Below are 13,609 nucleotides of genomic sequence, written 5' to 3' on the forward strand. Positions count from 1 at the left end.
AGCTGCCATGGGGAATCCAACCGAGAACGCGGCAGCCTTGCCGGGTGGGGTGGTAAGATTTAGGGAAGAAAGTGCTGAAGTAGCCTGTCTCCAATCACATGGGCAAGTCCTCTGTGTGGGCAAGATGGAGAATTCCCAGAGAAACAATGGCACAGGCAAAGGGGTCAGTCCCCTGGGATGAGTCAAACCTTCAGCCTCCTGCCCTGCCGCCGCCATGAAGCCACTGACGGCGTTGCGCTCTCTGCCACTGACTCATTCCAGCCTGGGGAACGGAGGATCTTGGTGACACCTCGCTCGGAGCCGTCATTAAGGGCTCTCTTCAGCGGCACTCGCATGCCGGAGCCTGGGATGAAGTGACGTGAGCGTGAACGAGCGGCGGCCGCTAATGAAGGAAGCGAAGGCCTCACAAGAGGCTCAGAAGTGACCGGTTCCTTAGTTACCACAACGGCATGTCACTCTGCAAGGCTGCGCCCAGCTAAAACAAGCCGCTGCCTTGTTAACGGGCGTGGGGAGAACAGCCGTGGGTGCCTTTCCGCTTCAGGTCAATACTGGGGGAAGGCGCCAGACCGGTGGCCCTAGAAAAGGGTCAAATTAAACCCTGGTGCAAGCCCGCTGGTTTCACTTGCCGAGGGCGAGTTTGGCGCCCAGCCCTCTGCCTAGCTGTAGAGTCCCTGCTGCGGAAAGGCAGGTTCCCCCACGCTGCCCTGTCAGCATGGCCTCCCCTGACTGCAGAGACCACTGGGGCAGCTTGCCCTCCGTGCCAGACCACTCCCCGCTCCTGTACAGGCCCCATCAGCAAAGACACCTGTTGCTCCCACTTGCTCTGCTAGCCACAGACCCACAGAAAGATCAGGCCAGAAGGGACCTCAAGAGGCCTTCAAGTCCAGCTCCCTGCACTCAGGCGAGACCAAGTAAACTGAGCCCATCCCGAGGGTTACCAGATGGTTAAAAAAAATACTGGACACACTTGATCTCAGATCGCAGCGGGGGAGGCAGGGAGGGGGCTGGCCAGGAGCGTGTTGGGGGGAGCAGGGCTGGCCAGGGGAGAACCAGCCGGCAGGGCTGGCCCGGGCACATGCAGATCGGGGGGTGCTGCCTGTCCCTCACACAGTCCCAGTGGGACGCATGGTCGAGTCTGGCCCCAGGGATTCCATCCCACCCCGGCCCCGCCCACGCCCCCCACTTCTCTACTGCGTAGTCGCATACTACCTGGCTGGTAGACATGCTCACCTAGTGTGAGTGTGTCTACCAGCCAGGCAGTACACAACTACGCACTGATACTCATGATGATAATAAAAACTTAATTAGAAAAAAACAGACATTTCTATGTCCGGTATTTTCTCAGTTTGTTTCCCGGACAGAAAGCTCAAACACTGGACTGTCTGGTTCAAAACCTACCCATCCCTGATGAGTGTTTGCACAAAAGAATTTGTTGTAGAACCAAAGCCAATACTGGAAGAGCCCTGAAAGGCTGGTGGCCATGTGTTAGATTTCTCCTGTCTTCTCCTTGTCACAGGTGCCTGATCCTTTCCTCTTCGCCGTGGGTCCTTCACCGAGAGGAACCCCCCATTGTAAGGGCCACGGAGAGATGGGAGGTGACTGTCTCCCCACCAGGACCCCCAGCTCATCACTGGGTATGTAGCCGCTCCGTGAGGTAAGGGTAATGCCTCCTTTGACACAGATTAAGGGCCCAGTCTTGCAATATAGCAAATGCCTCCACACACAGCAAGGCAGGAAGCGCCGGCAGAGGGTGTTCAGCATCTCAGCAGAAGTAGAGGCAAGAAGTCAGAATTCTCTGCTTTGTAGTCCCATATGCGACCCACAGAGCCACACACGGTACACGGACCTCTCTAGTCCAGAACCTTGGGACCTGACCGGTTCTGAACCACAGAATTTGCCAGAGCACGGGAGGCCAATATGGTCTAGCAGCATTACCAGCATTTCCACTGCTTGCTGGGAAACTTGGCTACACCCAAGAACAGTGGACATCCGGCTAACTGAAATCATTCCGGACGATGGATGTTTCCAGAACAGACGGTGCCGGACTAAAGAGATTCAACCTGTAGTAGTAAAATGGCAGTGTTCCTTCAGGAGAAGGGAGAGGGGATGTGCAGGGTGATGACTCTGTGCACATCACATAAAAACAGCCCCACGGGCCATAAATTCAAAGTGAATCTGCAACTGGTTTCTATGACTGGGTTTAAAAAAAAAATGACCTAAAGCTTTATAGAACCCACCGTAAATGTGCAAAGACAAGCGTGCCTACGCACACGCGTAGCGTACCTGTGCTGATTAGCCATGTGCATACATCGTTTGTGCAGCCGTGCACACAAAGTGCACAATTCGCATGTGCAATAAAACACAGGCTGCGGTGTTACACGGCTCTGAAAAGATGAGCCGGAAAAAAAAAGAAAAAAAAAAAGAATCGCACAACTCCCATTACGCCTGACATGTCACTGAGAATATTGTGAGCCTCTTAAAAGTAAGGATGCCGGCCTCCCATGCCCTGAACTCGGTACTTTATCCTTGCTAACAAGGCATTACTGCAAGGTCTGGGTGGTTAGTTGCATTAGAGAGTCACGGCGGCTCCTCTCACTCTGAAGCAGGAGATAAAGTGGCCTCTGTTGAAAAGGGAATTGAGTTTAAAAGTTTGAGCAGATGATCTCTGCAGCCACCTCCTCTCACTTTGTAACTTCAGCCCAATGGAAGCGTAATCAGATCTTCCATCACAGCCTGTGCCAAGTGATCTGACACCGCGCGGCAATCTCCATCCATCACCTTTCTCCTTCCTATAACATTAACTGGCGGAGGCGCTGCCGGCTGCACCAACGAGCCCTTCCAGCCTTGTAATTAGAATGCCCTGCCCTGATAAACAGTCCTCCCACTGGCAGGGCGCTCCGGCATCCCTGTAATTTATTACAAGGTTGCTCTGGCATCACACACGCGCAACTAGGCCTGCGAGGCCCTTCCCTTGCCAGCCGCCAAGGCACACGGAGCCGGCAGGCAAGTATCAGGAGATTTAAGGCAGCATCCTCCCCTCCCCATTAACCTCTCCACTTCAAAAGCCTTTAAATGTCTTTGTTTAACCGCCGCCGTCTCCTGTCTGAAGACTTGAAGACGTGGGGAGAGAGCAGCCCTGCAGGAATTGAGGGAACCATGACGACTCCTCCTTATGGAGGTGCTCTGCAGAAATGGAGGGAGGAGATGTCTCTGCTGCCTCAGTGGAGATGGAACGGCATCGAGAGAACACCCAGGGGACTGACCACAAGCTTCTCAACCACCGAGCGGTCACTGCCACTAGAGACGTTAACCGTTAACCGGTTACGGTCGACTGGCGGGGGCTGTTCCAGCCCTGTGGGTTGTGCTGCAGACAGGGGCACTCCACTCCGGTCAGAGCCGCCCCCTGGGACAGGGAGTTAGGGGGAGGTGCCAGGTGCAGGATCTGACCAGGATGCTCTTACCGTAGGCGGCTCCCAGCCAGCAGCCCAGCAGGACACGTGGGCAAGTGCCCTGCCTGCTGCACCCCTGCACGCTGTCAAAGGGCCGGCTGCTGGGGCCATGTGCATCCCCATGGGGGCCCCCTGCATGCTGCCTGTGCCACCAGCACGGCCCAGGCAGCTCCCTTTGGCCGGGGCAGGAGCAGCACACAAAGCCCCCTCCCAAGGGAACCCAGAGCACAGATGCCCATGGGCCCTGCAGCCAGCTGTTTTGAGTGGCATGCAGGGGCGGGGCAGGAAGGGACCCTGCCTGAGGCTCCTACTGGGCTGCAGGATGGTGGCGGGCTGGGTCTGTCGGTTTGGCGGCCCGAATCTGGCCCGCAGGCCTTATTTTGCCTATCGCTGGCTGAGAGGCAGGATTTCTAAGTGGGGCTGGTCCCAGATTCCCTGAAACCACTGATTCAGTTCTTGGCTGGGCGTATTCTCCAAAACGCTTTGTCCTTCTGCGGTGCAGTAGATAAACTGAGGCTGACGTCATTCACGACATAGGTGTCTTTTGGATGACACTGTCAACACAGAGATCCGAGCTAATCTGTATGGACATGACTGGCTAGATCTTATAGAAAGGAAAAAAAGGTAGGCATGCAAAATGCAGTATGTGCAATTTAAACACACACTGGTTAGTGTGCACACCAAGCAGTTAACTGTGCATGCAACTGACTAATTAGATACATTGGTATGAAAAGTGCAGGCAAATTAAACTCAGTCCAGCAGCAAGTGGTCTGAAGATGCTCAGGCAATGTCTTTTCAATGGGTGAAGATCAAACGCGTCTTCCCATTTCTTCTCAAGCTCCCATCAGAAAAGCTAAGGAACAACCCCCCCATCCTGGTAGGGTTGCCAGTTCTGCTTGGACGGCTCTCTCTATAGTAAAGAAAACTTTTCCTGTGGGATGACAGAGCGGGGTAATGACATCACTCTGCGCCCCGCAGCCCCTCCCCCCTCAGCTGCCCCACCTCCTCTCTTCCAGTGAGGAAGGGGGCAGGGTAGGGGCCATTGCAAGGGGGGACCGAAAATGATCTGGCAGTGGCAGGGAGGTGGAGGTGAGGCCCATGGTGGAGGGGACAGGGGGGCCGCTGGAGGAGGTCTGCTGCAGGTGCGGGGGTGGACTGGGGACCGCTGGCTGCTGCCACATGGTGGGTGGCTGCCAGAGTTTTAATTTGTGGTCCTCCGGCCTGGGCCCCACCCTCTCCCTCCTGGCAGCTGCGGGGCCCGGTGAGGGGCCTGGGCCTCACCCCGTCCCAGCAGGGGGGGCGGAGGGAGTGAGCGGGGGACCTGGGCCTTGCCTCCTCTGAGAGCACACCTGGGGGAGAGCATGGAGCTTGGCGCGGCTGGGGGGTGGGGGACAGCCGGGGCTGGAGTAGCGGGGGGGGGGGAGAAGCCATGAGGCCGTGCTCCCTTGCGGCAGGAGAGGGGGTGGTCCGGGAACCACGCCCCAACCCCCTCGCCGGGGGAGCGGGGATAGTCTGGGAGCTGCACCCCGTCCCCCCTGGCCAGGGGTAGGGGGAGCAAAGAAACAGGGACGGTGGGGGGGGGCAAGGGCCTTGCGGGGCAGGGGGGGAAGAGGCGGGGGCAGTGGGCCCAAGAGCTAGGGCCAGCTTGAGGGAGGGCCAGGGGGAAGAGCACGGGGCCTGCAAGGCCCCTTTTGCCCCCTGGCAGCCGAAGGGAGAGACCCCAAGCAGGGCCAGGCTGCCATGCCTCTCTCTCTCTCACACACACACACCTCTCTCTCTCTCTCTCTCACACACACACACCTCTCTCTCTCTCTCTCTCTCTCACACACACACACACACACACACACACACACACACCTCTCTCTCTCTCTCACACACACACACACACACACCTCTCTCACACACACACACACACACACCTCTCTCTCTCTCTCTCTCTCACACACACACACACCCCTCTCTCTCTCCCCCCCCACACACACCTCTCTCTCTCTCACACACCCCTCTCTCTCACACACACACACACACCCCTCTCTCTCTCTCTCACACACACACACACCTCTCTCTCACACACACACACACACACACACCTCTCTCTCGCTCTCTCTCTCACACACACACACCTCTCTCTTTCTCTCTCTCTCACACACACACCTCTCTCTCTCTCACACACACACCTCTCTCTCTCTCACACACACACACACACACACACACACACACCTCTCTCTCTCTCTCTCTCACACACACACACACACACACGCGTCAACACTGGCCATACAGCTTGTGCAATCGGAAATCCATCCAACCACACTTGGACCACAGCTCTCACAAAGGGACCATCTTCCAAGTGCACCTGGTTTTCTCAGGTACTGATCGCCAGTGCTGGTTTGAACCCAGCAACGAAGCCTAACACCATCTTTAGAGTAGCTCTTTAAAGCTGCTACAGGCCGAGCGCCCTGGCCCGAGTTTCTAGTCAGGAGGGCAGTGTTTCAACAAGTGGGAAAAAAAATGTGCCAAGAAAATAACAACCCTGAACCTCACTTTTAAGGAAATTGCCTCCAACTATCTGTGCCCATTTTTAAAGGCCTTCAATGTCAGGAGGGGAGAGAAAAGAAAGAGGAATGAAAAAAAACAGCAAAAAGCCGCTTTTCTCTTTTCTTATTACATAAGAAGCTTTGTTGCGGCAGGATTTGTAAACTTGCAGGACGTGCTATAAAGGACAAGGCGCTAGCAGGCTTCACGGAAAGCAAGGCCGGGCCAGAAAGTAAGCCAGGACAACAGGCGACCAGCTGTAATTCTAGGCAGCTCTCGCTACAGCATTATAGGGCAAGTAGCTGGACGAGGGAAGGCTTTGCACAAAAGCCCTCATTGGCTGGTTGCTCACCCCAGAAAGGGAGCTCTGACAAAATGAGCACAGGAACGGGCTTCCCTTTTTGGCAAAACATGCGGTTCTACAGTCCGTGGGAGGCCCTGGCAGGCGCAGGATTGTGTTCCATGCTGCCTGAATCGGCCTCACTCGGAGCAGGAGGATAAATCTGCCTCATCCTCTTGGATGTTCTGCTGAAGTTCGAGGGAAATCCCACTCTTAGGAGACTTCCTCCACTTTGAGTTTGTTCTGCTGCCCCTCCCTTCGTCAAACATCACTGCGTCCCCTCGACCCCCAGGACTGGAACCTCCCGGGCCTACTCAGCTTCTCATTCTCCCTTGAAATGTGCCACCACCTTTGCCTTTTTTTTAGGGTTGCCAGATACCTTCACAAAAAATCCCGAACATGACAGGGAAAAAAATTGGTTGAGCGAAAAAAAAAAAAAGGTTGCTGCACCTTTAAATTCCCCCACTTCCCCATCCCCACCAGACACAACAGGGGGAAAATGTCTCCGCTGGCCTTCCGTCTGAGAAAAACAGAAAATACTTGACATTTTACATGTCTGATAGTATGGGGGGGGGGTGTTTACCAGACAGAAGATGCAATTACCAGACTGTCCGGGTGAAAACCGGACACCTGGCAACCCTACCTTTTTTAAATGTGGAACTGACAGCCTCTGTCAGAATAGGAAGCGACTGTCTAGGAAAGACACTGCAGAAAGGGATCTAGGGGTTATATTGGACCACAAGCTAAATATGAGTCAATGAGTGATGCTGTTGCCAAAAAAAAAAAAAAACCCACATGATTCTGGGCTGCATTAACAGGAATATTGTGAGCAAGCCACAAGAAGTCATTCTTCTGTTCCACTCTGCGCTGATTAGATCTCAGTTGTGTCCTGTTCTGTCATGGTGGTTAAACACCGAAATAAGTTGCCTAGGGAAGTTGTGGAATCTCCATCTCTGGAGATATTTAAGATCATGTTAGATAAACATCTATCAGGGATGGTCTGGTATTAGTCTAGGGATGTCAGCATATAGACAACTACACTGGGTTTATCCGTTAATCCTGTCGACTACATGCATTCGCACCATTGCTGCCTCTGTATCAGAGGCAGCAAGGGAAGGTGGGGAGCGGGAGCCAGTGCCCGTGAGGAACTAGCTTAAAAGCCGGCTGCCCATGAGCACCGGATCCACTTCCCCCACAATCCCTGCGCTGCAGTGCAGAGCGTGAGGGGGCAGGCTGGAGCTGATACTTGTGGGGAATGGCTTTTAAGTGGGCTCCCCTCACGTGCCGGTTCCGTGGACCTGCCTGCCCCCACTCTTACTGCCTCCTACAGAAGTAGTGGGGGAGCAGGCAGGAAGGGGAGCTTTGCAAGGCAGGATACAGCCTCAGAAGTAGTTACAGAGGGAGAGACTCAGCTGCACATTGGAGTCTTTAGAAACTGTCTTGGGGTTTGTTTGTTTTTTAATATAGCCGCCGCTGTGCCTCCAAGTCTTAGATGTATTTACTGCTCAGCTCTCACCAACAGAGATGTCAAACCAATTAACTCTTGGATTTCACTGCTTACTCTTATGAACTCTATTGATTCAGGCGGATCACTGACCCCAGGCCATACTCTGTGGTAATAGGAATGGCGGCTGCTTTAAATCTTATATTGCTAGCAGAAAGCAGCCGTTTCATGAAGCTGATTTTGCTTGAAGAAGCCCCAGCAAGGAATCTCGATCACAAGCCTGGAAACTAAAAGAACCAGAACAAGTTGCTCCAAAGCTGAGTGAGGCAACATGGGACATGTTCACAGTAGGGATATGAACAGGTAACCGGAAGCCAGGCTGGCAGCCCCGTGCGGGAGTGGGGGAGGGTGCGGGACCCCATTTATCAGTTAACCCATTGAACCTTAGGTTTAACTGGTTACCTGATTCACTGGGATTTTACATCACTGCTTCATGATCAGTGACGTTCAGAGGGAACTTTCTGGCTGAAAGGCAGGTTATTAAATCCCAGACAAGCTGGGCATGGAGTGCGGGCATTTGTCTGGCTTTTTCAGATGAAACGGTGGCATTTGAAAATAGCAAGTGAATTGGATGAAGCGAGTCAGGAGACAGACTCTGCAGCAGCACATATTCCAATGGTTGATCAAGTGCCACCAAACTACCACCAGGATTGACTGGGGCAAGGCAGGCCATTGCAAACTGCATTTGTTGGGCTCTGGGAACTACCATGGCAATGGGATGCATCGCACAGCGAATATAGTCAGACGTTCATCTGATGGATCAGAAGTTTTCTTTATCGGACTCTAAAACTGTGGTTCTCAAAGCATGGTCCGAGGAGCACTAGTGGTTCATTACCACCTTGTAGGTGGGTCGTGGACTTGGGGCTCAGCCCTCCCAGCAGCGGGGAGACTGCACTGGCGCTCCAGCCCCGCACCCCCATTTCCCCGCAAGGTTGGAGTGCCAGCACCGGCTTCTCACTGGAGGGGAAGGGTGGGAGAGCTGGCAGGCCAGGGGCAGGAAGCAGGAAGCAGCTCCACACGCTGCCATTCCTCCTCCCACAGACTAAACAAACCCAGATCTTTCCATTTCCCCTCTTGGGTTATGTTTTCTAGACCTTGGCTCATTTTTGTTGCTCTTCTCTGGACCTTCTCCAATTTGTCTTCAGGTACTATGTCCCGCTGTAGCTCCACTGGAGCACTTGAAAAACTGCTGCAATTTTGGTTCTTGGTTGCAGTCTCTAGCTTAGATAGTGCAACACTAGACTGACTTGTTGGAACCCCTTATTTTTACTACAGTACAGTCCGTTTCTGGAGCAATAGTCTTCAGACTTTTTGGCCCATGGCCTGGACCATTCAACACAGACCCTTCCGCAGACCACCAGCCAACCACCCGTAATGACAAAATGGGTGCAGGAGCTGGGTGTGGGGTCTGGGAGGGAGGGTGCAGGAGCAGAGTGGAAGTGGGGGGTCTTGAAGGAGGGAGATGCAAGAACAAGCTGAGGGTGGGAGGATCTAATTGAGCTGCTAATTGAGCCCCACCCAGAGGTTTAGGGCTGCCATGCAGAGAGCTTTCTGGCTGGGGAGGGGCACACCCTCAGCAGCAGAAGCTCCCAGCTCCTGAAGGGAAGAGGACATAAGGAGGAGAGAGGCACATGGCTAGGATGGGAGGGGGGCAGGAGGGGAATTTGGAGCATGCAGTATGTGTCTGGGAGAGGAGATGTCTTATCAGAGGTCTGATTTACTGCAGCTTCCTGTGAGGAAACCTAGCACACTCCTCTAGCTTCCTGAGCTGGGAAAGAGGGAGCAGACTGCATGGGGTAGGTGGAGGAAATGGCAGGGGGCAGTGCTGGTGTCTGTGCAGTAAGGTGGGGATAGAGGAGATTTTGTTTGTTGTGTGTTAACTTGCCCCCATCTGGACTGCAAACAGCAAGAGCCAGACTGTCTGTCTCAGCACAGCAGCCATAGACTGCAGACATAGGACTCTCTCCTAGGCTGGGGCAGGATGTATTGGGGTGGTGCCAAAAATTCTGGTGAGTTAAAAGCTTGTAGGCTGCTTTTAAATACTGGAACAAAAGGCCTAGCTCATAATATGTGCGTGATTACATTTCAAACAAAGTTTACATAGGTGTTAATGGCTTGCGGTAAGAAAGAAAATTATTCTTTTAAGAGGTTTTTCAGTGTTGTAGATATCTGCAAACTCAGATCGTAATGATTTTTTAAAAAAAATCCCATGTCACTAGTTAATACATGGTAAATTGTTAAAACTGGAAGAACTTTACCATAGATCCAGTTTAATTTGTTTGGCCTTTCAACTGGAGTTGGATTCTGGACAAATACTCTGGGAGCTTCTACTCTGAGTTAGAGAGACACACACAAGGTGAAGGTTTCAAACCAGACCTTTTCTCTGTTTTATTTGCATAGCATGGATTCTAAACATTCCCCAGAGAAAGCATGTAAGCTTGAGTGAATGCCTTTTATTCTCCTTTCTAGTGTCAGTAAATATTGTATTAATATTGTCAAGGAGCGTGTGACCATTTCTAGTTGATTCATAGATTTGCTTAGCATCTTAAAGCTGTGCATATTTTTAGGCTTTTACTTAATGGACATGTCTTAGATGTATTTGCATAGCTATTTGCAGCATGCCCCATTTTGGTATGTTTACTAGCTTGAGTTGTTAGAAAAGACAATAATACATGTACTCCAAGGGTCGTGTTAGTTTTCTTTATTTGATTTCATACTAAATAAAACATTTTAAGCATTGCACCTTGTTAATTATCCCTTTTTTAATATATTGTCTTTCATACCTATGGACTGTTAAAAATATATATTTATACCTAGTTTTTTTGTTTTATTGGGACACACTGTACAGATATCTACATACAACCTCAATATTGGTGGTACACATAAGAAATTTCAACCTGCCCAAGGATGGAAAATGTTAGGGGGAATATTGGTTCTGGGCAGGAGCGAGGGGGCAGGAGCAGGGTGGGCATGTGGGGGCTCAGCACAAAGAGGGGTTCATGAAGAAGATGGGGTGCAAAGTCTGGCCATGAGGATGGGGGGGTACTAAGTCGGCTCCATACCCCTCCTCCCTGATCCCACTGGCTATGATTCTGGCCAATGAGAGCAGCAAGGAAAACTTCCAGACAAACAATTTCCTGTACTGACATTCCCCCAGCTGCTCCCTATCCAGCAAGCTGAATCCAGCCTGTGAGGCTCCTCCCCACCCCAGCAGGAAGCTAGTGCTGGCACCCCAGTCTCGTGGGGGAACGGGGCTAGAGCAACAGAGTGGTCTACCCACTGGGGGCAATGAGGGGGGGGCAAACCCAAAGACTATGGCCCACCTGCAAGAGGGTCGTGAACTACACTTTGAGACACAACTGCTTTAAATCATAAGCATTTTAAGGCATGGACCCAGGCTGAAATTTGCAAAGCCAACTAGGCATTTAGACACAGTCCCCATTGAAATGAGTTATGCCTCCAAATCCTATGTGTCTTAAAGAGTTCAGCCTCAGCCTTTCTGATAAAGCACCGCATGCATTCATGGCATTGCATAAAGATAACAAATGGACCAAAGCTGATATTTTTTCAGCCAAATTCTATGATCCCCTTTAAAAAATGGTGATTCAGATAAAATTGGACCGGCTGTGAATGACTTCTGGCTTTGGGTATTATCAAACTGTGACTTCCATAGCTCAGCATTTAACCAATAGTTTCTCCTCCATGCAGACTGAGACCCTCTCTGTGGGACAGCCCTGGAAGTGGTGTTGTGTCCAGAACTATTCATTAATGGCTTTGAGAAAGCAGTGTCTAGCAAGCTATGAGTGAGACAAAGCTATTTTAGACTAGTGCATGCTAAGGAGGATTTTGAGACAGTGCAGCTAAAATATAGGGTCTGTTATCCTCCTGCCACCTACCCCTTCCTTTTCAGGGTCTGGCCTGCTGCAGCCCACCCCTCCCCCTACACTGCCATCCACCTGCCACCCCCTCTTCATACCTCCATTCCACGGGTACGTCTAGACTACATGCCTCTGTCGCCAGAGGCATGTAGATTAGGCTACCAGACATAGGAAAATGAAGCGGCGATTTAAATAATCGCCGCTTCATTTAAATTTACATGGAATGGAGGTATGAAGAGGGGGTGGCAGGTGGATGGCAGTGTAGGGGGAGGGGTGGGCTGCAGCAGGCCAGACCCTGAAAAGGAAGGGGTAGGTGGCAGGAGGATGTAGGTGTGAATGGGGAACTCAAGGCTAGGAAGGAGTGTACAGTAGCAGCATGGGGGCACCATCAGAAGGCTGTGCAGCTGCAGACTGAAGTTGTTTGACTTGGGAGTGGCTATGCTGGTGCAGGTAATACATTGGGGGATGGGGGCTCTTCATTCTGCAGGATATGAATTAGGCAGGTGCAGTAATGAAGAAGCATGGGGATAGGATACTGGGGGCTTTGTACAGTTTGGTGGGGGTTGGTTGGGACATGGCTGTTGGTTGGGCGCGGCAGCTATGTAAATTTAAATGAAGCGGCGATTATTTAAATTGCCGCTTCATTTTACTATGTCGGGTAGCCTAATCTACATGCTTCTGGCGACAGAGGCATGTAGTCTAGACGTACCCCACTACAGCCCACTCCTCCATTTACTCCCATCACTCCCCCCCTCATCCCCCCCACTGCCCACCCCTCTCCCTCACCCCCCCACTGCCCGCCTCTTCCCCCTCCCACCCCTCCCCACTCACCCCCACTGCCCACCCCTCTCCCTCACCCTCCCCACTCACCCCCCCACTGCCCACCCCACTCCCCCTCCCACCCCTCCCCACTCACCCCCCCCACTGCCCACCCCTCTCCCTCACCCCTCCCCCCTCACCCCCCCCACTGCCCACCCCTCTCCTCCTCCCACCCCTCCCCGCTCACCCCCCACTGCCCACCCCCTCTCCCTCACCCTCCCCGCTCACCCCCCCACTGCCCACCCCTCTCCCCCTCCCACCCCTCCCCACTCACCCCCCCACTGCCCACCCCTCCCCCCCTCCCACCCCTCCCCGATCACCCCCCCCACTGCCCACCCCTCTCCCTCACCCCCTCCCCGCTCACCCCCCCACTGCCCACCCCTCTCCCCTCCCACCCCTCCCCGCTCACCCCCCACTGCCCACCCCTCCCCCCCCTCACCCCCCCCACTGCCCACCCCTCTCCCCCTCCCACCCCTCCCCGCTCACCCCCCACTGCCCACCTCTCCCCCTCCCACCCCTCCCCGCTCACCCCCCCACTGCCCACCCCTCCCCCCCCTCACCCCCCCCACTGCCCACCCCTCTCCTCCTCCCACCCCTCCCCGCTCACCCCCCACTGCCCACCCCTCCCCCCCCTCACCCCCTCCACTGCCCACCCCTCTCTCCCTCCCACCCCTCCCCGCTCACCCCCCCACTGCCCACCCCACCCCTCCCCCTCGGCCGGCCCGGCGGTTACATAAGCGGTTACGTAAGGGGCTACTGCGCCCCGACTCCGCTCCAGCAGCCCCCGCCGCTCAGCCGCATTGTCCGCGCGCAGCGCCCGGAGCCCGGCACCGCGCTCGGGGGGGGGGACTCACAGCAGCGGCGGCCCCTCAGCCCCCTGCGCCGCCCAGGGGCGGGCCCCGTAGCAGCAGCGACACCTCCCCCAGCCGAGCGGCGGCAGCTGCCCCCGGCCCAGCCACGGGGGCTTGTCAGGGGCAGGGGACAAGTAAGTGCGTTATTCCTCCACCCCCCTCCCCATGGTAAATAATGGACTCGCCCATCTCCCGGCGGCCAGCTAGGGAGTGTTTACACTCCAGGGGAGAAACCA

At 54.0% G+C, this 13,609-nt stretch overlaps 1 long non-coding RNA gene across 1 annotated transcript in view; it reads left to right on the forward strand.

Annotated features, from left to right (window-relative positions):
* The window catches only part of LOC142818828 (uncharacterized), a 19,852-nt gene extending 15,036 nt beyond the window's left edge, over positions 1 to 4,816 (forward strand). The window contains exon 3 of the long non-coding RNA XR_012896467.1: positions 1,517 to 4,816. This is a non-coding gene — a long non-coding RNA (uncharacterized LOC142818828). The remainder of the gene's footprint in view (positions 1 to 1,516) is intronic.
* Positions 4,817 to 13,609: the final 8,793 nt, after the last annotated feature.

Source organism: Pelodiscus sinensis, chromosome 18 (genome assembly GCF_049634645.1).
Source record: "Pelodiscus sinensis isolate JC-2024 chromosome 18, ASM4963464v1, whole genome shotgun sequence".
Taxonomy (NCBI): Eukaryota; Metazoa; Chordata; order Testudines; family Trionychidae; genus Pelodiscus; species Pelodiscus sinensis.